This window comes from Sciurus carolinensis, chromosome 1, assembly GCF_902686445.1.
Source record: "Sciurus carolinensis chromosome 1, mSciCar1.2, whole genome shotgun sequence".
Classification (NCBI taxonomy): Eukaryota; Metazoa; Chordata; class Mammalia; order Rodentia; family Sciuridae; genus Sciurus; species Sciurus carolinensis.
This window is the reverse complement of record NC_062213.1, coordinates 120,148,707-120,171,898: the sequence shown is the minus strand read 5'-3', so window position 1 is coordinate 120,171,898 and position 23,192 is coordinate 120,148,707. Positions and strand designations below refer to the sequence as shown.

General features: G+C 36.7%; 1 protein-coding gene across 4 annotated transcripts in view; it reads left to right on the top strand.

The window, feature by feature from the left end:
• Positions 1-23,192, top strand: part of Cdc14a (cell division cycle 14A) — a 170,028-nt gene that overhangs the window by 38,815 nt on the left and 108,021 nt on the right. The window lies entirely within an intron of this gene.

Genomic DNA, 23,192 nt, shown 5'->3' with positions numbered 1-23,192 from the left:
TGCTGAGGACTGAAGGATCCATGTGCCCAAAGGTGATATCGATGTAGTGATGCAAGCACTTAGGGATGCCTGGTGGCTCTGGGCAGGGAGGCTGTGTGACCTTCCAAGTCTCCTGTCTTCTTGGACCTATTATGTGCTGAGATCTTAGATTGCAGCCCTGAAGATCTGTAGATCTGATTGCTACTTCCTTCTTTTGGTCCTCTTAGCTTTCCAGCACCCCCCATTTTACACTTACATCCATCCTTGGCTCAGCAAGGCTCAGGAGGTTGTTAATCTGATTATTGCTTAGTATAATTCACTGGAAGGTATGAATATGAGCTTATTTTCTTTCCCTTTTAGGATGTTATTTGCATTTTTAAAGGAAGAATCTCCAAATGAATTTCTCATTTGTGAGATATAGTCAGGTATTCATTAGATCAGGAAATATTTATTTAGTTCCTATGAATCTTGCTTAGCACTGTGGCAGGCTCCAGGGAATTAAAAAAAAAAAAAAAAAAGACAAAACAAAACAAAGAATGCCTATTTCAATTGGAGACAGATAGGTAATAAATAATTGTGAAAAGTGTGATAGGTGCCAAGTTTGGGTAAATGTGAATTCATTCAACAAATGTTATTTGAGTGGTTATCTTACAACAGGTGTTGTTCTAGGAGTTGAAGGCTACTAAAGTCAGTGAATTCCTCCCTTCTGGTGTGGGCGTATGTAGGACTATGGTTCAAACCTGGCAAAAGGGAAGGATTAGGATGGCCATGCTGTGGGCCAGATTGGTAAGGAAGTGTCAGACTGAGGGCCCAGCATGAAGGGGAGGATGCTTTTTTGGGGGACATGGGAATAGGGTTTAGAAGATGCTTAATTTTATTTTTAATATCTAGTTTGAAAAGGTGATAATATAATGATAAGACGAGGTCATTTATGATTAAAAAAAACCCTTACAAAATGACATAACCACATTATAGAAGAAAAGTAAGAAGATTCTCCCTTCAACTTCATCAATCTAGACCTGAACTATTTACTTAGGTGCAATTGCAATTTAGTTTTGTGAACTTTTTTTAATTTAGCCTCATATTTTGCCATTTTGTCACTTAGGTGACCAAGTAATATTCCATTTAGAGGTTATGCATTTTTTTTATATTTTAGATTCCTTCTAAATTTTTTAATAATGTGACAAACATCTTTTTTGGATTATAAATGTTTTCACACTTGATCTTAACTGAAAGGCTGAGGAGAAATTACTACTTTTTTTTAATGGATTTTTATCTTTAGATTGTCAGAAATGGGGTTGATAGTTTTTTTTTTAAATAGCATTTTAAGCCTCTTGAAGTACATTACTGTATTTAAGCTAGTTTTCACTAAATTTGGTAGTGTGTGGTATCTTTAGTTTCATACACCTTTGCATATTAGATATGAACTTTTTGAAGTTTAATTGCTGAAATTTGCAATTTTAAAATTTAATTGTTGGAAAATGTTAGTTTATTGCTTTATTGATCATTTCTTTATTAATAAGTCTTACTAACTCTTGTGGTTTTAATTATAGTCCTATCAGTCTAAATATCTGTAAGAAATTAGGAAGTCCATAGACCCTAAGTTCTATTATTCATCAAAATGTTGTATTAGTAAGTTCTTCTATATGTGTACCTGAATACAAATGTGGTTAATTGGAATTTCAGATAATGAATCTATTGATTATTCAGCACTAAGCTGTTTTTTGACTATATACAGAAAATTATACTCAGAACAATATTAGTTAAAAGTGGTTAGAGTATGCACGTTTATATCAGTGGAAATAGATTCTACCTGGCCAATAAACAGTGAACTGGTTCTTCTTTTTATTATTTGGACAAAGTGTGTTACTTTCCTGAATCTCTAGCTCACAATTCATCTGTAAATTGTGATTTCAGAGCTGCCTTAAATTGTCATTAAAAAACTGTAAATTAAACAAATGTCATGTAAAATATAGGTAAAATATCAAGAAAAATTTTGGTTCAAAATAATAATGGCATTTACTTTAAATATTTATTAAAATAGTAATACGACAGATGTCTGCTACAAGTGTTCTGTTATCCACTGTGGCTTTTTGGTTAGTCTGACGGATAGCATCATGCTTCTGCTTACTGAAATTCATAGAGAGGAAGGGAGGGGTGGCACATGGCTGGGGCAGGGCAATTTCCTGTTTGCAGTTCCTTCCTTTTATAGATTGATAGGCAAGAACCCCTTTGTGATATTGCCTGTAAATGGACCAGACTGTCTTTTATTCTTGTAGGCTTATATTTTTTTGGTGGCTTTTAAACAGGTCAGGCTCTCTAAAATTATGCAGCATTTTAACTTCAGACTACTTGAGACTGGGAGTTCTGCTAGTTTTCCAGTGCCATCGTAGCCAACTCTTCCTACTGTTTAACTGTGGGCTGGAAAAATTACCCATTTGCTTTTCATTTATGGAAGGTTTGTTTCCCAAACTGCACATATCTTTTCGGTTCCTTTTCCTTTTCTTCTGTTGACATCTTGATAACAAGGGTCCTCTGTGATTAAGTAAGTTCTCGAATTTATATACACATGCACAGCTACACACCACACACAAGCGTGCACATGCATTAAGTACTGTTTATTTACTATTGGCACATTTTGTGTGCTTACAGTAATTCACTCACACATTTATGAAATCTTGGTAGCCTTGGAATGATATGCACTTTTTATGTGAAAAAGCTGTGTCCATTTGTTTAATTTAATACCAAATTGAGAGGGTATACTTTTTTAGTGCTTGAAATTACTTATGTTCTTGTTTATTTTCTCTCTTTAAGGCAAAGAAGTTTGTCTTATTCTCCATCACAGCTGCAGCATCTAGAAAAGTGTCTGACACATCCTAAGTACTCCATAAGTGTTCGAAGAACAAATAACTAAATGTTTAATGGATAAATAAGTCTTAGTTGGTTATCTTCCACAGTTTTAGAAGTTTAATATAGAATAATTTAAATGCTGGAATGCTTAAAGATAAATTATGAAGTCAGTACTAATTGTAAAAATAACAGAATCATAGTGTAGGCATTACTTTTTTAGAAGTTACTGAGTAAAATGAAGTCTTATATAGAATTGAAATGGATTTATTAATATATGTAACATTTGAGATTAGTATTATGAATGATAGTCTTAAATTTTAGCCTCAGCATTATTTGTTTTTTCTTAGTGGGTGAAAATCCTTTTTCATACATATAAATAGTTGCTAACAAATCTCAATAATTTTTTTAAACAGCTATCTTTTAAACCTTAGGATAATTTTCAGTAAGAAGTAATTCAAATGTTCAGAAGAGGAATACTAGAAAAATTTTAATCATAGTCTAGACTTTAAAAATTTAACTGCATGCATTCATTATGGGGGAAAAAAGTAAGGAAAGAGGTACTTGAAGCCCTGAAGTAATTTTTCATTATCAGAGTGTGACTTTAAGTGTATTTGCCATGCCTCCTATGAGATCATACCTGTACATGTCTACCTGACTTTTACCTGACATTTACCTGTGTGTGGGCCTTTGTTGTTCAGTCTTATACAGAAACCTGGATGGAACAAGCTCACAGATTCTCTGCAGAGCTACAGCATTCCTAATCAAGGAGATATTTACTACGATATATTTAGAAATTGGAGATAATGTTTCCCAGATTCATGCAAAGTGAGGTTATTGACTGCCCAGTGATTGTATCTTGGTAAAATTTGTTACTGAATGCATTTGATTGTGTTTATTCTTTTGTTTAGTTTACAAATAAACTTATGAGAATTAAATAAAATAGACCTACTTTGGCAGAACCACTGAAGTATCTCCACAGGAAACTCAGTGGGAAGAACCCTGCTCCAGTTTTGCTTTCTTATATTTCAGCTGGCAAAATTGTTCAAGGTCAAACCCAGTTAGTGATGAGAAAGAGTAGAACCCAAATCCCAGGTTCACAGTTGGGAGTGTCATCCAGTAAACACACATAACCGAGCAAGTTCAATCTTGGAATAATACTCTGCATTCAAACCATTAATAAATAGTCTGCAGAAGATTAAAAACAGAATGTAGTATGGAAGGGTTGACTTTTCCAGTACTGTGATGTTTCAAATACCCTAGTGACACAGTTTCTTTTCCAGGTAGCATCTGAGCTTTGATTCTGGCTAGTGGGGCTTGCACCCTAAATACTTTTGTGTATCAACTAGGTGCAATGGTGGCTTTTTTCATGTTTGCTTTGGGGATGTTGGTAGATGTCTTAGGGTAGGTCTATGTATAGGAGTGATGGGGAAATAGAAGAATTAAGGAATGCCATGGAGTGGGTTGGGCTAGTAGTATCTCAGGATAAGATTTTTTTCCCCTTAATCTACCTTGGGAAACATTTTACATTACAGGTTTGCATACATGCCCCTTTCACATGTATATTTGAAACAAAAGGCTATGAGACGATTTTTACCTTACAGTGTGTGAAGCATACTCATAATTTATTTGTTCTATTTTATTTTTAAAATTGTCTTTATCCATTAAATTAATTTTGCTACTCACTAATGGATTATGACCTGCAGTTTACAAAACATAGCCATTGGAGAATCTACTTACTGTGCTTAGATCTAAAAGGGTATTTACATTTTTTTTTTTTTCTGCATTGATTTTGGTATAGAATACTCAGGCAATTGTGTGACCCAGGTAGGTTAGTCTATAATTTTCTTAGCTTAAGAAAAACTGAAAGTGTTCTGAACTCCTCTGAGGCTCCTATCTCCAAACATCAATATAGCTCCAGATGGTTTTTATTCAGTTGATACTTGATTTTAAGGGCTCAAATAGTGGTATTTATCTTTTCATATCTCACTCTCATTTGAATCACTATGCTACACTAAAACTCTCATTGCTCTTCCCTTTTTCCTGACAAAATGTGCATTTATTCAGTTGGAAACAATCTTGAATTTTTAGATGGAAAAAACCTGTACATGGGTTAGCACCTGGGGTCTCTGAGGAGCCAGCCTGAGCCCAACTTACTGGGTCTCTTGTGTTAGTGCCTCATGCTAAGTTTGTGCTAATAAACTACATAATGCCCTATTCACTCTACAACATCTGATCTTGTACTTTAGGTTTATAAGTGGTTTTCGATTGCATAATTTTAATTTATGTAAATTATACTTCAAGAAAGTTTTTTCTGTTTGATATGGTGAGTAAAATCATATCTTTTCTCTCATTGTGGGAACTGAACTAAATCATTAAAAACCCCCTCCAAGGTACTTTCTGAAATTTTAAATAAAGGAGGAGGTAATGCATATCCTGCTGAGGTTGAAAATAGCATGTAGCATGGAAGGGTAGAGTTATGAACGTGGAAGGCATACGTCCAGTTATTCCTAAGATTTTTAGTGCTCAAAATATGGTTGTCATGCTAATAAACTTACGCCGTGTGTCCATGTAAACTACTAGACTCCCATGTGAATGCCACTCTGTCTCTGTCTCATTCTTAGTTTTCTTTCTCATTGTTCCTCTGCCCTGGCCTTGCTTACCCTGTGCCTATCTTTCCCAGGACCCCCATGACAAATGCTGGTAGGGCTTTTGAATTTTCATTAAGGAAAAAGCGAGGGTTGTAATTACAGCAAAGTCATGGTTAACAAAAGTAAATAGCAGTGCTGGGAAAGTATAACTTTGAAGAAATATTTAAGAGTTGCCGCGGTACCTCATAGAATTATTTAATAGAGAGTAACATTTGTGATTATGATTTCAAACTAATGAGCAGATAGGCAAGGCTTTCCATGTGAATATACATACTGTAGGATGAATCAGACTTATAATTTTTTTGAGAGTGGGTGTATGAGTCATTTAGTGGGCTTGCTTTGGGAAATTTTATTCAATTAAGAAAAGTAATCCTCCTCTCAGGTAAATTTTTCTTGGTGCTTTCTATTTGCCTACCCTCACTTCTCCCCTACAGGTATTCACTTTTTTATTTCCTTACTCTCTGACCCAGAACAAGGCTTGATTATAGCTTTTCTCACTTTGTCTTACAATTTATTGTATGTACTGTAATCCAGTACAATAAACTCCTTGCAGCTACTTGCTTTGCAGTTTCTTCCCTACTAGAATGATCTCCATGAATAAAGATGACTCTTACTCATATCTGTATCCCCAGTCCCCAACATCATGCCTGTCTCTGCTGTTTTAATGAGTAAAGGAATGAATGAGATAGGAAATCTCACTGGAGAAAATTCAATTCCCAGCAGTGACTGATCTTGTATTAATAGCATGTAAGAAGTGATACAGATGGACTCCAAGCTCAAGATCTTCATCATGTAATAGTAGTCCTCTTCATCCATGATTTTACTTTCTGTAGTTCAGTTACCCCCAGTTAATCATGGTCTGAAAATATTAAGTGAAAATTCCAGAAATAAAACATTCATAAGCTTTAAATTGCACACCATTATGAGTAGTATCATGAAATGTATCAACTGGCTCCATCCCACCAGAGATGTGAATTGTCCCTTTATCTGGTATATACACAGTGTATATGCTATTCTCCTGCTTGTCACTCACTAGCTGTCTTGATTATCAGATCACTGTTGCTGTATCTCTGTGATAGTGTTTGTTCATGTAACCCTTACCTAGAAGCTTAATGCTGTGGCACAATGCCTACTTCATTCACCTCACTTCATCAGTCACATCGGCTTTGTAACTTACGTAATCATAATAAGAAGGGTGTGTACAGTATAATATTTTGAGAGGGAAGGAAAGAGAGGGGGGAGGGAGAGGCTACAATCACATAACTTTTATTACAGTATATCGTTATAATCATTCTATTTTATTATCAGTTTTTGTTACTAACCTTATCGTGCCTAGTTTTTAAATGCAACTTTTATCATAAGTATGTATAGGAAAAAACAGTGTATGCAGTGTTTAATCCTGTCCAAGGTTTCAGGCACCCCTTAGATATCATGGAAAGTATTCCCTAGGGGTAAGAGGGGACCTCTGTACTCTTATCCCAAGGTCCTACCCTTTACCACTATCATCCAGATCCTAGCTGTAGTACTTTCCACTTGAAATCAGCTGCTTGGTAGGCACATGGGAATGGATCCAACCTGTATGCAAAATTTAGGCATATGTTAATAGCATTGCAGGGTGTTCTCTGTTTTAGAATTGGGACACGTAAATCCCATTTGTTTAAATATGGTAAAGTATTTATGTTCCTTTCAGAAATGAGTGAGTTTTTGAGAAAATTCCCTGTATCTGTAAGTGAGTTGTAGTTTTGGCAGCAAACTACATGTTTTATCCACAGCCAACTTTTAAGTTTGTGTTTTTTTTTTTTCCTAGAAACATATCTGTAAAATGTAATGGAAATAGCGATGAAATGGGGTTAAAATTTCAAGTTTCTAAAATCACTGTTTTTTCCCCATCTAAAAGCTGAAGTATGAATTAAAAAAAACTTTAAAGATATTGGCATTGGACTGGTGCTATGATAGCACATGGTTAAAGAAATTAGGTATTTGATTTTATATATGTATATTGACTGATGAAAATATTTTACTTCTGAATTTAAGGAAGGGGAAACCAGATTTAAGTTGTTTTAAGATCTATTACCATTAACATTTTTTGAGATTTTACCAAGAATATGGACTATAGGATTCCCTTTATTCACTCCATGTTACACCCCTGACCCCCATTTTTTTTTTTTTTTTAAGAGCATTGTTTGACCTAGACCTCAGGATAAGTACAAAAATTTCAGGAAGCTTTCAGAAGGTCTCTGAAGTTTACTTTGTCCCCTCTAGCAATACAGAGGATAATTTCCCCTCTAACTAAGTGTGTTAGAGGACTTATATACAGTGATTCTTCACAGTTTTGCAGAAGTAGACAGTTTAGAGAGGCTCTTTCCCTTGCCCTGCCTGCCCCCTGCCCAGTCTCTACCCTAAGACTAGTTCATTTATTATTTGTTCTTTTTAGCTCTACATGACAGTAAAGTATATTTTGACATAGTATTCATACATGGAGTATAACTTATTCTAATCAGGATCCCATTGGTATTCTTGTGGTTGTACGTGATGTTGAGTTACACTGGTCGTGTATTCATATGTGGACATAGGAAAGTTATGTCTGATATTTTCTACTGCCTTTCCTATTCCTATCCCACCTCCCTTCCCTTCATTCCTCTTTGTCTAATCCAATGAACTTCTGTTCTTCCTTTCCCGCCTATTGTCTGTTAGCATCTTCATATCAGACAGAACATTTGGCCTTTGGTTTTTTGGGATTGGCTTATTAGCATGATAGTCTTCAGTTCCATCCATTTACTGGCAAATGCCATAATTTCATTCTTCTTTATGGCTGTTATGGCTGAGTAATATTCCATTGTGTATATGTACCACATTTTCTTTATCCATTCATCTGTTAAAGGGCACCTAGGTTGGTTCCATAGCTTAACTATTGTGAATTGAGCTGCTATAAATGTTGATGTAGCTGCACCACTGTAGTATGCTGATTTTAAGTCCTTTGGGTATATACCAAGGAGTGATAACTGGGTCAAATGGTGGTTCCATTCCAAGTTTTCTGAGGAATCTCCATAGTACTTTCCAGAGTGGTTGTACCAACTTGCAGTCCCACCAGCAATGTATGGGTGTACCTTTTCCCCCACATCCAACATTTATTGTTATTTGTATTCTTGATAATTGTCACTCTGACTGGAGTAAGATGGAATCTCAGTGAAGTTTTAATTTGCATTTCTCTAATTGCTAGAGATGTTGAACATCTTTTTCATATATTTGTTGACCGATCGTATTTCTTCTTCTGTGACGTACCTTTTTGATTTCTTTGCCAATTTATTGATTGGTTTTTTTTTTTGGTGTTAAATTTTTTGAGTTCTTTATATATATCCTGGAGATTAATGCTCTCTCTGAGGTGCAGGTGGCAAAGATTTTCTCCCATTCTGTAAGCTCTCTCTTCATATTCTTGATTGTTTCCTTTGCCGTGAAGAAGCTTTTTAGTTCGACATCATCTGTTTATTGATTCTTGATTTTACTTCTTGTGCTTTAGGAATCTTGTTGAGGAAGTCGGTTCTGAAGCCAACATGATGGAAAGTTGGTCCTACATTTTCTTCTATAAGTGCAGGGTCTCTGATCTAGTGTGTAGGTCCTTCATCTACTGTGAACTGAGTTTTATGCAGGGTGAGAGATAGGGGTTTAATTTCATTTTGCTACATTTGTTTCCAGTTTTCCCAGCACCATTTGTTGAAGAGGCTATTTTTTTCTCTGATGTATGTTTATGGAGCCTTTGTTTAATATGAGATAACTTTATTTGTGTGGGTTTGTCCCTGTGTCCTTTATTCTGTTACATTGGTTTTCATGTCTGTTTGGTGTCAATGCTATGCTGGTGTTTTTTAAATTTTTTTTGTGGTGCTAGGGATTGAACTCAGGGCCTTGTGCAAGCACTGTACCAGCTAAGCTATATCCCCAGTCCACCATGCCATTTTTGTTACTATAACTTTGTAGTAGAATTTAGGACCTAGTATTGTGATGCCTCCTGCTTCACTTTTCTCATGAAGGATTGCTTCTGGGCCTCATTTTTCCAAATAAATTTCGTGACTGCTTTTTCTATTTCTATGAAAAGTGTCATCCTCACTAAAACGTAATAAGGAATTTTCCCAGGACCAGGAGACTCAGAATTTAAAGAACTTGTCATAGGAGGCAGAACTTGGAAGGATAAGCAGTCTGTCATTCGTACTCCTATCCTTCTCAGCCTCCGCCATAGCAGCTCCCAGTTTACTTACACACCCATGGTCCAAGTGAACACTGTGATGTGAAATGACCAGCACCTCTCTTCCCACCTACCGCTTCTTGTCATCTCTGTGTACCCCTTCCTCTCAGTTTGTGTTTTTTCCCTACTACTTCCTTCCACCACTTCTCCTTCTTCTCTTCTGACCCCTTCTTCTACTGTCTTGTTTTTCTTCCTTCTTCTTAGGCAGTTAAAATACAATAACAATATTGTAATATTGTAACTGGAGTATTACAATGGCTTATAACTGTCTCTGATTTACTCAGCTTAAAATTTAATAGTGAGTGTCCAGGTGACTTAATCAGAAGGGAGAAGTAGAGGGCTACTAGACCCTTCCTTCTTTCATGAAAGCTCTTCATCCATTTTAATGGGAAATTGTCTTTCTCCTCTCCTATCTGGTTCATTTGTTCATTGTTTCATTGAATAAATATTTATTGAGCATCTGTGCTGGATACTCTTCTGGGCTGTCAGTATAGAGCAGTGACTAAGAAAGGTAAAATCCTCGTCCTCACAGAGCTTATAATTTGCTGGAAGCAAGCAGAGAGAGTAAAGGACAGTGACAGTGGCTAGTGGAGATGGACTGGTGACCGGTTGGTTACTTCAGATTTAGGGAGAAGGCCTTTGAGGTTTTGACAGGTAGGATGATCAAGAGGAGTAAGGCTTTAGGGTGGAATGAGCGGAGCCACTGAGGAACCAAGGCGAAGTTCACGTAGCTGGAGACAGAGTCAGAGGGTAGTGCAGGGAGGCTGAGGTCTCTGCTGGGCAGGTATGTGAGGGTGAGTTTGGGTTTTATTCTCTGTGACCTGGGAAACTGTTAGGGTTGGAATGAACTGATTTGCACTTAGAAAGACTTGTTAAACTTCCTTTTAGATCTCTACTTAAAGCTATTCATGATTCATTTACCTCCATGATTCAACTTTTTCTTGTGGTACTACAAAGTCTTGATGGTTTGATGATTTATTTATTTATTTTATGGGTGGTTTGATTATTTAGATGGTCTGCTTTCCCTGTTGTCCTCATTTTTATGTCCCTAAAATATAACTCAGTGCCTATAAGTTGACTCTTACATAGCTGGGGCTATAAAGGATGTTAGCAAAGCCTGTTGACATTGTCTTGGAATTTCATCAAGAGTGTAGACCTTCCTTTTATCAACTGTCTCTGTCTCTGTCTCTCTCTGTCTCTGTCTCTCTCTCTCTTTGGTACCAGAGATTGAATCCAGGTCCACTGTACCACTTAGCTACATTCCCAGCTCTTTTCCTTTTTCTTTTTAGAGTCTCACTATGTTGCTGAGGCTGGCCTTGAACTTGTCATTCTCTTTCTTCAACCTGGGTTGCTGGGATTATAGGCTTGTTTCACCATGCCCAGCTCAACTTTCTCTATTTTTTTGAACATTGAATACAATCATTATTCAACTGTCTCTTTTTTTTTTTTTTTTTGCTGGTATTTGAACCCAGGGCCTTGTGCTTGCAAGGCAAGCACTCTACCAACTGAGCTATATCCCCAGACCCCTTCAACTGTCTCTTAAAGCTAAGGAAAGAATATTTCTTTGTAGTCCTGTGATATTATTTAGCCTTCTGACTTATGTAAGGATAATACTTATAATAGTGGTCCTCTACTATAATTATATTTCAGAAATATGCATAGACCAGACCTCATATTTGTCAAATTAGGATCTTAGGGAGAAGAGGCTAGGATATCTATATCATAAAATGGTTTTAAAGGTTTTTCTGAAGAGTACTTAGAGTTGGGACCCCCTAGACTGGAAGAAGAGAGTCAAGGAATGCTCCATGAGGTCAGGAACATATTTCCGTTGTCCTTGGTATTATCTGTGGGGTCTGTTATCAATAACTCTTTACTGAATGAAGAAATAAATTATCTGCATATAGAACTGTGGAAAATTCTCTGCTTTTCTTCTTTTGCTTTCTCCTTCCCCTTCCTCATTTTTTTCCCTGCTAGTGAGCCTGCTGTGTAAGACTTGCTGCTGATTAAAGGTGCAGGTGGGAAACTGTTGACTAGGGTCAAAGGGGGTTTGTTTTCTGGAAGGAGGGAGGTCTACTCACCAGAAGGGGAAGGAGATTCCTGATAACTGCAGGGGAAGTGCATGAACTTTGTTCATATTATACCAGGTATATATGCAGTAAATCTGTGGTTGGTTGGGTTAAAGTGATTTCTATCTGAGTTGGAGTTGCTGTCACTTGTTTTAGTTCTACTGTTTGTGGAAATTAGTAAGCGAAGGTATTTAGGGAACATAGTTACTTAAAAAAATCTTTGTACATTTAAGAATGATTAATTCTATTATCTTCTTGGAGGACAATCCTGTCAGGTATCATTTGTTTAAGAGTTCGGCTAATGTACAGAAAAATCGCCATAGAATCCTTTCGGCAAATACCTGAACTGCTGAATAAAGCTCTTGTTTCTCCCATATTCTCTAAGCAACAATTCTTTTGTAAATACAAGACGAGAACAGCCAGTTCCTTGTTTGTGCTTATTGCTAGTTTTCTGTTCTTGTGTAGGTTCAAAGAATAGTAGCTTACAAGTTACTTTGAGATGTCAGACCTGAGATTTAGTTCATGTGCTATGTGGCTCTTAGAAGTTTGTGTAATCTTACCCACAAATGTATAATTATTTTAAAAATCTTAAATAAGATAAGTATATTTGAAAGTTTTTTAAAAAAATTTTTAAACAATTTTACTTAAGATCCCTCTGGGCATGCTCTTGTTAGTAGAATGAAAACATTTCGGGTTGCCTGGCCTGCCTCTGTCCCTAAAGGACATGGCAGGTTGCCCTCAGTTGCTATAGGTGAGGAGATACAACCTGCCCTCGCTCAGTCCATCCCTGGTCAGTAGTCTTCCTCTTCCTAGGTCCAGAAAACTTTTCACCTTTCTCATTCTCTTTTTTCGCATTATCTTTCCTTAGTGCAAGAAAATATTTTTTTCTCTTATATTTGATTTGCCTCCCATTGCCTTTGATTTGAAATCATTCCTAATCTTAATGCCAAATATTGAGGAAATTTATGCATTTTGAAGTGGGGTTGGTGATAATAAAGAATTAATCAAAACATTGAAATAATTCAGTCATTGAAAGCATGTTCACTGATTTCCCATGTTTTTCTAATCTCATCTTTCCTCAAGTATTAGCACTGAGGGGAGAGGATTTAAGAAGCCAACATACTTTAATAATTTCAGTTTTAGTGTGTAGTTTTAAAAATAATGTTTTCTGCTACATTTTGTTTTAGATATATTATTTTGGTGTCAATATGGAGCATATCATCATTTTTGGACTAGCCTAGGAAACTAATGATTTTAAAAATTTGTCTTCGGTACAGTATCTCCAGATTTTGAAATATTAGCTCTACTAATAAATGTTCGGACTACAATTCATTTGCAAGTTAAGGACTTCATGATGGATAAGAGGTGCTTAGGAAATTTAAACATGAACTCATGATCTATTGTAGTAGATCTGTCATGGGTGTCTTTGCCTTTTAAACATGATTTAAACGTGATCAAATTCAAACCTTGGTTTAAAGAACATATTTTTTCTCAAATAAAGAACTTGCTTTCAAAGGTTTTATGAAATAAAACTTATACTTTTTTCTTAGGGAAATAGTGAAACTCAGCAGCTGGAGTTTTTAACATGAAACCATTCAGTTTGAGAGTATGTATTATTCAAGTGATATTCTGGAGCAAGTCCATTTTTGTGTTTTATAGAGACTATCTTCTGATGATGAATGATAGATGACATAAAGGCTTCTGTTTACCTGCATCTTTTAACATAGCAGCCTTCTGATCACCTGTTGGATTAGGGACTTGGGTCTTCTTGAGACATTTTCTCCTTTGCTCTTTTAAAAAAAAATTTTTTTTAGTTGTAGATGGACACAATATATTTTTATGCGGTGATGAGGATCAAACCCAGTTCCTTGCATGTGCAAGGCAAGCGCTCTACCACGGAGCTCAGCTTCAGCCCTCCTTTGCCCTCTTACGGTCTCTGTAGACTTATGTGTACTGAGACCACTGGCTTGTGTCTTTGATTTTCTTAATGAGGAGTTGACATGATGCAGTCAGTGATGTCTGTTGAACCTGAGCTCAACTCAGGCAAACAGAAGACATAGTGTCATTGAGAAGGTGTTAGCAAGTGCTGTGTGTTTATCCCATCTGTATCTCAGTTCTGTAAAGACATCTTTTCAGGCTTATTATGAAAATTCTAGTTCCCATCAGATTAGATGGGAAGATCCACATGGCTAATGTTGTCTGCAATTCTCCTAAATTGCCCATCAAAGAGCTCCCACTGGTGTCACTCTGATTATACCCAGGAGAGGGTGGAGAGTGTATTTCTATTCCAAATGAATTCTCAAATAGAATAAAGTCAGCTGCTTGTTATCTGTTTATCAAATCCCAACTTAAAATTAAAATGTAAAGAGATGTCACATAAGAGTATTTCAGAGCAAACATTACCTCAAACAAAAAGCACAGTTATTTCTAGACCTCTTTTTCCAATGGATGCCAGATTAAGTATTTTTAGCATAGGAAGAAGTGATGGATGAAGCTGAGGTCAGATTCTGCCTTACTTCTGTAACTAACCTTGCCACCATATTTGCTGAGCAGATACATTGAATTATACTTTGCTGACCTCATGACTTGTGATTTATTACAGACTTGAAGGACAGGAAGAATGATTGACTATCTTTTATAGCATGTTCAGCCAGAGTTTGTAAGGAACAAGATGTATTCATTCTTATTCTATTTTTTTTAAAACTTTTTTTTAATATACTATTTTTTAGTGGTAGATAGACATAATACCTTTATTTTACTTATTTGTTTTTATGTGGTGCTGAGGATCAAACCCAGTGCCTTGCGTGTGCTAGGCAAGCGCTCTACCACTGAGCTAGGACCCCAGCCCTCTTACCCTGTTTTAATGAAATTATTTAGCATACTTGAATTAAAATAGACTAACTGGAATACAGTTTGTTTAAAACATCCAGTTGCATTTATGATTTGTAACCAGATGAATTTGTAAGTGATTGTTCAACCCTGAGTGTTTCTATTACATAAGCAATTAGAACAAAAGTTGAATTGCTTGTACATTTCAGAAAGGTATGACTTTTCCCTATACTTTAAATTTATAAAGTTGAATGCAGATATTGTTTTCTTAGTCACTGAATATAATGGGAGGAAGTGACTAAGAAGAAAATGTTGCTAAACATTAAAAATATTAAACATTTTGTTTGTGCTTGTGTATGACAATTAAGACTTAATGCCATCCTCCAGAAAAAGCAGTTTGTAAATTAAATGTCCTGACATTTAAGAAGTCTGAGAACCAAGTCTTGGGAGCCAAGGAAGAGACTTTAGAAGCTTTGTTTTTCAACTTCTTTGCAGGGTTTCTTGCTTCATAGTGTGCTTCCGTGGACTTCTGTGGTTCATTCTTTGCAGGTAACTGGTAATTACTTTTCACTCTGAGCTTGGTAATCTTATTCTTTTGTTCATGAGAAATTCAAATATGAAAAAAATAAGTACAGTTCTAGTAATATCAGTTCTCCACTGTTTACATGTACTTTATTGGGGAGACATGGGCCACCTCAGGGATCTTCTGATATTTTGACAGTGGATTTGATAAAGCAGGAGCCAGTGGCATTTATTTTATAGTTGTTGATATTAAGGCACCAAGAGACTTGGAGGCTGTTTGAAGAAGCAAAACTGAGAGTAGGATTAATGTCTGTACTTCAGAATCAGGTTTTACTAAATAATGGTCTCTATGTTAGGATTTTGCAATATAACAATCATGAGGGACATTCATCACCTCTCATTTTGATTGTGTGACGGTCTTTAGGGTTCAGGTGTGAAAAATATGTAAATCCAGATTCACATGGCTATAGATGGTGAAAAGGAGAAAAAAAATATTTTGGCACCAAAGTTTATCTCCTTTCTGTGTTCCTTTGCTGTAGAAGAGCTATGTGCTGGATACAGTTCTGAGCACTTGACATGTGCTGTTAATTTATTTAATCTTCCCAGTGAATGACTTTATGATGTAGTTAATTATATTCCCACTTCACACATAAGGAAATGGACACATACAGAATTAACATCATGCCACTCAGAAGTAAAAAAGCTGTGTTTGAATCCAGGCAGGTGGGCTTCATACCTGGGTACTTAATCGTCACACTCAGCCGCCTCAGTCGTTGGATTGTTGATCCGTGTTCTGTGACTATGTCATGGTTCTTCTCACAGAAGTACCTCTTCCCCACCCCAGACTTGAGCCATCACTATTGAGTGTATGCTGTGTGTCACACACAGTGTTGAGTCCTGCAAATCTAGAATTTAGCCTGGAGAGACGGACTAAATCAATAACCATAGAAACAAACAAGTAAGAATTTGAAGAAGGGCAGAGAGCTCCGAGAACATAGGGCAGGGACCAATCTCATATTGCTAAAGTAGGCTGCCTGTGTCAGAGCCCTGGTTTCCTGGTGGGGCAGCCCAAGGAAGGGGAAGAGGTAGCCATCTAAATGCTACCATGATACTAAGGCAGGCTCAGGTCTAGTCTGGTTGCTTCATGGCCTATTCCCAGCCCCCTTTAGAGCCCTTGCTGCCAGTGTCTTTAAGTTCCTTAATGAGGCTGCAAACTCTCTCTGTGTCCTCTTATGTGCCCAGGTTTCTGTGCAAATAAACATTAAGTAAATCAAATACATGTTGATTAAATTACAGTTATCTCTGGTGATTTATGTTCCGTTCTATTTCTTCTTGAATGCCTGTTGTCAGGTATTGGGAGTGGCCAAGTGTAGCTTTAAAATAGACGCAAGAGGGAGAGTGAATACCTGATCAGGGACTATGTCTTGACTCTATAAATACATCCTATAAGCAAATACAAATCAATGAGCTAGAACTTTCATTTTTCATCAGTCTTTTATTATTTTCTCTTTTAGCACAGATCACTGGAGAATTGACTCTACCATGTAGTCTCTTACTCTCACACAACTAGACTCACAAAGTTAATTTTATTAGCTCCTTGGGCAGTACTACTGAAGTAGCAGTGACACATTTAAAAAAAGTCTCATTTACTGCCTATTAATTAAGCTGAATTAACCCTCTGTAGTGGATACAGTCACATAGTTTGTAAGTATAAAGCACTCATTCCCAAAACATGTTTTTACTAAGCATGTCTTTGACAGGAAGCATTGAAAAGCTTATCAAGGTGTAGGGAACTTGGTTACCAACTCCAGGAGCTTTTTGCTTGAATGTAAAGGACAATAATCACAGCTGAGCTGAGGGGCTCATTAGGAAGTGGTTGTGAGAGTCCGTGAGCAGGAAAAACAGCCTGACTCCACCCTGTTCAGCTGTGTCACCTCGAGCTGCTGATTCTCTGTGGCGCCTGGTACACAGTATTTGTTGTTTAACTTTCTGTTTTTATTATTGGTGTTATCATGGCTGTTATCACTCTTATGATTGAGTGTTGTATTCTGGAGTCTGAGAAGTAAGGGCAGGGTTTCTGGGTTGGAGAAGCGGTGGTATTTGAGTTGGTGAACTGACTAATAAAATGAAAACTAGTGAACTAGCTAATGAAATGGGAAAAATTTGAATAGGCAGAGATGGTAAGGAGAGTGTTCTGTGAAGAAGGTGTCAGATGCCAGAGGTATCAAGTATTAGTTTAGGGAATGGTGATGAGTCCAGGCTTAGCAGTTAAGGTTCATTTGAGGAAAAATAACAAACTGACCTGAAAGGTAGACTAGGGTGATGACTTGGTCAAGGGCTGGTGGTCTGGGCTGGGCTTCTGAGCAGGACTGAGACTTGCAGAGCCCTCTTCTGGAATTTTATTCACCCACTGGTCTCAGGGAATTAGTTCTATCCCCAACCCCATATCAAAATCTTTGGATGCTCTTGTCTCATATATAAAGTGATATAGTATTTGTATATATCCTAGGCACATCCTCTTATATACCATAAATCATCTCTAAATTATGTATAATACTTCATTTAATGTAAATGCTATGTAAGTAGTCGTATTGTTTAAATTTTTTTTTTTTTTTTTTTTACTGTTGTACTATTATTGTCTCTTTTTTGAATACGCTTGATCTACAATTGTTTGAATCCTAGAATGATGTAGTATTTGCAGGAGGATGCAAAGGGCTGACTGTACTGGATCGGGCAGGAGGAGGAGGCAGAGACTGGTGTTAGTCCTTAAGTCTGGAGATAAGAGTTTGAAATAAAGAGTGGATGGTTATGAAAGAAGGCCAGGTGGAGGTTCACCCTGGAGCTCAGGAAACCTATAAGTCAGGGCCCTTGCTAGCTCAGGCCCCCTCTCAAGGCCTTTGGAGGGTCCAGTGGTGGCATTTTTGTGAAAATTGAAATGATGTTTGTATCCTCCTTCTCTCCCCAAATGGTATGTTTCAGGGCCCCAAACTTGAATCTCCTCCATAGTTGAAAGAGACTGAGAGTGAACCCATCATCTGGGTGTTGAGTTGATTGTGTAACACAGTGAAGGAGAGGTGGAGTCAAAGATGAGGTGTGAAAGTTTGGATCTGGCTGATTGGGAGGAATTACAGATGGGAAAGGGGATTTCAGACTGAGTACACTATACTGCTTCAAACAGGGAAAGAAATGGTTTCTTCTTGTGTTTGCCCTCTCCGTCCTCAAGTGCCATCTTGAAAGTATGATGATTTTAAGTCCTGTAGGCTGGGGACAGGGCATAAACATGACTGCTGATTAATAGACTAGAGCCCAAGGTATGTGTCAGTGACATCTTGGTAATGTCCACTTTAAGTATTCTGTGAGTGTCAAACCTACTCTGAAAGTTTTAAAGAAAAGCTCTCCGTTTTGATGTATCTTCTTTATTTTGAAAGTCTTAGTTCTTCTAGATTTCAAACTGTAATGTCTATTTTGTGGAAACTTCCATTTGGAAGAACTTTACTTGACTCAGAAATGGTTAGAATGATAATTTCATGCTCTCATGTGGATCTTCTAGTGGCAGTACCTAACTGGGAAGGACTGTTCTGGGCATTTGTTTCCTCTTTTTTAAACAAGTATAATATTAAACAAATAACAGGAAATCAACTGTGAAAATTGAAGAATACTCACTCAGAGGGTCAAGTGGGATACTTAAGAGTATTTTTGTTTTCCAAATCACAAAATATAAATATAATTAACATGGGGGGGAGTAGGTTTCTTTTTAAAATACACTTAAGGTATCAGCATATATGTGTGTGTGTGTGTGTGTGTGTGTGTGTGTGTGTGTGTGTGTGTTGCACTCTGCTGTAAAGCTTTTTTGGAAGAAATAATAGCAACTAAAAACAAAGTTAAAAGAATGGCAAAGTTTGAGGCAAATGTCCCTAGGGAAAGACCACTAGTGAATTCATGACTTGAGTCTGATTTTGACTTCTATATTAAGCCATTTATGTAGATAGTTGTTTTAAGAATCACTGCTTGCGGATGAGTGAGATTAAATTAGCTGAATAAAGAAATAGCTGTCAATTCCAAGATGTCTCTGAAAATATCATATATTATTTTTTATAGGCTTTAAGGATTTAGTGACCATAGGATTTAGTTTTAAAAAATGATTTAGGATCGCCAGTCGTGGTGGCATATGTCTGTAATCCCAGAGGCTTGGGAGACTGAGAAAGAAGGATCGTGAGTTCGAAGCCAGTTTCAGCAATTCAGTGAGACCCTGTCTCTAAATAAAATACAAAAATGCAAAAAAAAAAAGTGGGGGCGGGGTGGGGCGCTGGGGATCAGTGACTGAGTCCCCTTGAGTTTATTTCCAGTATAAAGTTTATTTTTTAAAGTGGGAAAAAATGATTTAGAAGTACTTGCAGATAAATTATAGGAGGATTTTATTTAACTTGCCATGTTGGTGTGGTATTTTTATAAAATTAATACAAGCTTGATATTTGATATCTTGTTTGTCCCTGTGTGATATATATACAAACATTTAAGATTCTAAGTGTTATGTATTTGAATATTCATTTATGTGTAGATTCAGTGGTTGGTTTTCCACTTATTGCAGTGATTTGAAACACTTCATTAATTGATTAAGTTAAAAGGGCATGCTTATTTAGAGAGAGAAGGTAGTACATTGTGGCATAGGTGGCAGAAGGTAGGAAAGTTCATGCATGATTAATTCAGGTTTGGGCAACATTAACTTACTGGTAAACAATATAAATTATGGTGGCTTGCCATAGTGTAATTTTTCTTATGTTGTTAAAGAAAAACTTCATATTGCTGATGATGCATGTTAGATTTCTGGCTCTTTAAGAAATGGAGTTATTTGCCTCTTTGGTACCTGCAGTGAAGTCTATTAAAAAGAAAAAAAAATCACTTTAATTGGCTGAATCATGTTTAGATTAAAATAAGAATGTATATTTTAAATATTATTTTACTGAGGAAGTTTCTAGGTTTTCCTGACAAGGGTAGGGAGATTTTATAAAAATCTCATTAACGTGGTGTGGCAAACCAAGCCCTAGCTGTGCAGGTGGCTTTTGTCAAGCTGTATCAATCAAAAGTTTGGAAAAATTCTTCTCATTGGATTTGTTTTTGTTTTTATTTTGTGGTACTGAGATTAAACCCATGGGCGCTCTCCTGCGGCTACATCCTCAGCCCTTTTTAATTTTTATTTTGAGACAGTCTTGCCAAATTGCCCAGGCTGGACTTGAATTTGCTCTTCTCCTACTTCAGCCTCTCAAGTCTCTGGGGTTACAGGTGTGCGCCACTAGGCCTGGTTCGCCCACTGGGTTTATATACACTAAGAGCTAGTGAGAGGAGTAGACAATCTGATATAATTTCCTTCTAGAAGCAGAAAAATAAAAATCAGAATATTTAGAGGATACTTTGAAATTAATTTTATTCAGAAAATACTTTTAGAAATATTAGAATATCTAGTGACAACTTTTTAAGCATTAAATATAGATCTTAATTTTAGAAAAGGTACATTTAGCATTTTATAACTGATTGAGTTACTTTGCATTAAAAACCAAATTTGAACACATCTGTACAAAATACAGTGATAGAGATTACAAAATAGAAAGTTTCCCTTTCTACCTCTAATGCTTCCCTTGTCTTATTCCTCAGAGATAACAGTTTGAAGTCACCTAATTTTAAAAATCAGGTATAATGGAAGAGTCCATTTTTCTATATATTTTTTGAGTCAGATACAAGTTCAAATTCTAACCCATCATAGAGCAACAATGCAAGTTTGGAAAGGTGAACCTTCTGAGCTCCAGATTCCCTGAATCTGGTAAATGTTACTTTCCTTTTGAGTTTTAATCAGGCCTGTATTTTCGTTCTCTCTCTCTCTCTCTCTCTCTCTCTCTCTCTCTGTCTTCTAGAAGAGCTGGCATAAGAATTACATGCCATATTTTCTCCTGGAAAAATGGGAGTCTGTATTTTAATGACCTCGCATGCATTCATTCGTTAATGCACTTGTGTATCAGGAAAACATTTTCCCACTCTCCCTAAGTACCTGCATTCAGGCTGTAAAAGGTCAACCTGTAAACAGATGCCCCGGGAATCTTCCTGGAATTTAGATGGCTTCTGCTGGGTTTCACTTTGCACTTATTAATAATTTAGCACTGGGATAAAAATAAAAACAAAGGCTCTCATTTTACAGTGTGAGAACATGGGTCATGTGTGCTAAGTCATGCAGGTAAGATGAGGAGCGAAGCCCTGTGGGGTAACCAGCCTAGGGAAGAAGCATTTCATGTGGACCGGTGACTTCAGAACCTGTGGAACCACCGGTCTCAAAATTAAAGGGAATTAACATAATTGCTCCTGAGGAGGGAAATGTATTTTTGCTTTTCAAAGGTTGATGTATAAGCTCTAATTATCTAATCCAAACACAGAAGGCTTTCTACAAGCTGCTTTCCCTTTTAGCTGCCTAGTCAACTTTCAAATGCTGTAGCACTGCCTTACGACCAACACTGTTACATAACCTACCCATTAGGGCGCAGTGAAATTATGTTGTAACATTGGTTACTGCAAATGGTCTTTATAGCTAGGGTTGATTTAAATGGATTTATAATTGTTTGAGCTGGAACTAGAGTCGTGATTCTCTATTTGTAGAATCTGTGCCTCTTGTCTAGATCAGTACTTTTAAAGTTAATTCACTTTCAGTGCTGCTTTTGTTTCACCCTCAATTTGCTTAGGTTGGTGTATGCTGTATCAGACCTTCTCTTTATTTGCCAAATGAATATGGGCCCTTGTTATTAAAGTTAGATGTACTTTTTTTTATCATTTATTTTAATTTTATTTAGAGAATTCAGAATTAGAGTGCTTCCTAGTCCTGAAATTATTAAGAAGTAAATATATGTGATATATTGCTAGTGGAATAGCTTAAAGCTCAAAGAAGCTTTGTAAGTACAGAGGAAAACCCTACTTTTTAAGAATTGGGACTCTGCCATTCTTGTAATTGAAATGCATACTGTTTTGATGTTTGGACATATAAAGGAAATAATACCATTAATTCTAGGTAGAGAGGATTTGGGGAATTAAATTCACACTATAGATGATAAAGACCAATGCCCTTGGCCCAAAATTAAAATGTTAAATTGCACTTGGAATAAAACCAAATCCCTCCATGGTTTGTAGTGCTTTTCACATTTCATTGCTTGCCTCCCCCAACTCCTTCCCTCTCCCCTCTGCCCCCTTCCTCCTTCTCCCTGTCCTTTCTCTCAGCTCACAGGTTCTTTCCTACCTCCACCAGCTTTGTCTTTGTCCTTCCCACTGCCTGGAAGATCCTTCCTCCTATCCCTTAACTCTTCCCATAGGAGCCCTTCCAGAGCTCTATCTGAGCACCACCCAGAGACCTCTCCCTATCATCCTTCAACCAGGTCCTTTCTGTTCTCTCTCCAGAAACCTGCTTGGTTCTAAATAAAAACTTAGACTGCTTTTATTTTTTTAATTATTGTTTTTGCTCTACAATAATGTAAATTCTATTAATGAAGGAAACAGCGACCCATACAGTGCCTGGCATATAGGTGGTACGTCAACTGAGTGGAGATTGTTTACTAGTTTTAAGAGCTCCTTTTTTGTTCCTATCTTTAAGATTAATTTTTTTAATGCTGTGTGGGGGGATTAAGCATTCCTGGTATAAAGGGCCAAGCCACTAAGTTTTCTAACCTGCTTACTAAGTACCATCCCCCATCATTTTATTGTGATTTTATTGAATATTTAGAGAGCAACACTAGCTTTCCTCAGAGCAGGCAAGAGAATTCAGTAAATGTCTTATAGGTATTGTGCTCACTGTGAGATGTCTTTCAAAACTCATCAATTACTGAGTTAACTCATAACTTTTTGTAATTGAAATGCATACTGTTTTGATGTTTGGACATATAAAGGAAATAATACCATTAATTCTAGGTAGAGAGGATTTGGGGAATTAAATTCACACTATAGATGATAAAGACCAATGCCCTTGGCCCAAAATTAAAATGTTAAATTGCACTTGGAATAAAACCAAATCCCTCCATGGTTTGTAGTGCTTTT